Genomic DNA, 3,090 nt, shown 5'->3' with positions numbered 1-3,090 from the left:
AGGTCAGTTTTACCCTCCCTCCCATTTGGCAGAAGAGGAGAACGTGGCTCTGAGACAGAAGGTGTGAAAATGCTGCAAAGGCCGCAGGCAGGCCATAGTCACGGGCAGACTGGGGGCTGCTGGGAGCTCTGCAGAGGACCAGAGGAGAGAGGAAGGAAAGAGGAGGCAGGGCTTCACCTGAGCGATTAGCTCCCGAGTCACTGCTATTGACAATTCATATCTTTGAGGTGGAACCGGAAACAGGATGTAGGTTTCCCTTTAGGGGGCAGGTGCCCCAAATGGCCACGTACCATCAGATACACAGAAACACCATCCGCAAGCAGTGCTGCTGAGGGTTAGAGTGCAGGCTCTAGAGGCAGACGGGCTCCTTGCTGGCTGTGTGACTGCAGACGCCTGGCTTGACCTCTCCGGGCCATTGTTCGGAGGACCAGTGAGACACTCAGTAAATAGTGACAAGGGCTCTTTTCAGTGTTGGGAGGTGGGAGCAATTTTTTGCCAAAAGAGGAAGCAAAGCTGAAGGACTGCTTGGCCGTTGTTATCCCCCTCCCCATTGTGCTAACCACTGGCAGCCCAGTGCCCCAGGGACCTTGAACAAGCCCATGTGTGCGTGCTAAGTCGCTTCAGTCGCGTCCGACACTTTGCGACCCATGGACTGTAAAGCACCGGGCTCCTCTGTCCATGGACACCTTTGCCCAAAAACAGTGAGCTCGCTGCACAAGGACAGCTTCCAGACAAGCCCCTGGGCCCCGCCACACTGGTGCCCCCAGGCTCCTCCGGCGGGGTTGCCCAGTCCTGAGGTCGCCCTGCTGCTGACCCAGAACTCCCTGCTGTGTTCCTGTGACAAGTTTGTTGAGCCCCTCCAGGTACCAGGCCTGGCCCTGCCTTCCCAGAGTCCACCTCCCAGGGCCCCACCTGGGCCCCAGAAATGTTGCCTGCACTTGGGAACTGCGATCCAAGCTCTCAGTGGTGTCCTGAGTTTCGGGGTGACAGTAAGGGAGAGACAAGTTTCTGGAAAAGGACACTGGACTGGCAGCTAAAGGCCCAGGTCTAGGCCCAACTTGACCTTTGTCAGGCTGCGTGACTTTGAGTAGTCTCTGTTTCTCTCTGGGCCTTACAACTGAAGGGACTACTAGATGGTCCCTCTCTCTTTCAAATTAATCAAAACAGAGGTAATACTCGGGAGTCAGTCACCCCCTAGTTTTTTTTTTAAATTGATGTATAGTTGATTTACAATGTTGTGTTAGTTTCAGATGTAAAGTGATTCAGTTTTATAATATACATATATATATACTTTTTCAGATTCTTTTCCATTATAGGTTATTACAAGATATTGAATATAATTCCCTGTGCTATACAATAGGTCCTCGCTGTTTGTCTATTTTAGTGTGTATGTATTAATCCCAAACTCCTAATTTATCCCCCTCCACACCTTTCCCCTTTGGTAAATTTGTTTTCTATGTCTGTGAGTCTCTTTCTGTTTTGGAAATAAGTTCATTTGTATCTCTTTATTTTTTTTCAGATTCCACATATAAGTGATATCATATTTATCTTTCTCTGGCTGGCTGGCTTACTTCACGCAACATGATCGTCGCCAGGCATTGATTCACATTTTAACATCTTTAAAATCAAGATGCATTTTTTTACAGTCAGCCGTGCACCTGACATGTATAATTGGCAGTGCTTATTTCTCCATGGTGCATAAGTAATGGTGCGTGTTATAGTTGGTGATGTCTTAGATTCACTGAAGTGTGGCATTATTTTGACAAAATAACAATGATTTTAAATTTAAAAAGAGCTAATTGGAACAGCTGCTGTTTATTGCACTTCTACTGTAGATCAAGCGCTGGGCTTCCTGCCCATGTGCTTACTTAATATTACAATTCTAGAGTATTATCAAATTCGTTAGATGAAGAATTCGGGGCTCAGAGAAGCTAAGCGACTTCCTTAATGTCACCCAGCCAGGAAGTGATCGATACAAAATATATATAGTTGTTCAACCACTAAGTCGTTCGACTCGTTGCAATCCCATGGATAGCAGCACGCCAGATTTCTCTCCCCTTCACTATTTCCTGGAGCTTGCTCAAACTCATGTCCATTAAGTCGGTGGTGCCATCCAACCATCTCATCCTCTGTCGTCCCCTTCTCCTCCTGTCCTCAGTCTTTCCCGGTATCATATGAATCATTGTGCTGTACACCTGAAACGAACATAATATTGAAAATCAGCTATACTTCAGTTTTTAAGCATGTGAATAAATGGGCGTCTTAGAATTGATGCAATACAGTCCAGGTATGGGAAACAAAACCAACTTAATGTGAAAAGGAAGATAACAACACGCATTGGTTTCCTGTCTGTCCCTCCCCGTCTCCCCACGCCACCCCCCTCCCCCAGAAGCAACCACTTTTGAGTCTTCGGGTTTATTTTTTTTCTAGCACTTACGCATTTCATGCTTCTAAGCAATCAGCACATACTGCTATCTTTTGATACATACCTTCTAGCCAATTTTTCCTCCCTGCTCTGTTTACCTGTCTTCCATACGCTCTCTGCCCACTACCTGTTTTGAGAAGGAAGGATTTTGCTTTCCTGCGTCATCCCCACCCCCATTTCCTGTACTCTATCTTCTATTGCGGAAGTACCGTCGAGGTTTGGTGTTAAATCACTAGTCGCACTTAAGATTTACACACTTTTTTGTGCAACTCACTGAATATACTTAATATCTCAATTTAAAAATCACTGTTCAGTGTTTACGTGATTTTTCTTCTGCAAATATTATATAGCTAAGCATTGTTTTTTTTCTGTTTTCCTGAAGCTAATTACTTTTTATTGAGCTATAATTGATGAACAGTAAAATGCACATATTTAAAAGGTACAAGTACCAGACTTCCCTGGGGATCCAATGGCTAAGACTCCACATTTCCAGTGCAGAGAGTGTGGGTTCGATCCCTGGTCAGGGAACTGAGATTCCACATGCCCTGTGGCCACACACACATACACAAAAGGCATAAGAAGTACACGTTTCAGTATGTGACCACCAGTGATTTCATCACCACAATCCAGACAGTGACCGGATCCGTTACCTCCATGAGCCCCTC

The 3,090-nt window shown here is 45.8% G+C and overlaps 1 long non-coding RNA gene across 1 annotated transcript; it reads right to left on the bottom strand.

Annotated features, from left to right (window-relative positions):
• Nucleotides 1-1,796: 1,796 nt before the first annotated feature.
• On the bottom strand, nucleotides 1,797-2,569 carry LOC138438024 (uncharacterized). The gene is made up of 2 exons (XR_011256248.1): nucleotides 2,490-2,569; nucleotides 1,797-2,195 (listed from the first exon to the last, which is right to left on the bottom strand). It is a non-coding gene; the product is annotated as an uncharacterized lncRNA (long non-coding RNA).
• Nucleotides 2,570-3,090: the final 521 nt, after the last annotated feature.

Source organism: Ovis canadensis, chromosome 3, assembly GCF_042477335.2.
Source record: "Ovis canadensis isolate MfBH-ARS-UI-01 breed Bighorn chromosome 3, ARS-UI_OviCan_v2, whole genome shotgun sequence".
In the NCBI taxonomy this organism is placed as follows: Eukaryota; Metazoa; Chordata; class Mammalia; order Artiodactyla; family Bovidae; genus Ovis; species Ovis canadensis.
This window is presented reverse-complemented; position numbering and strand designations above follow the sequence as displayed.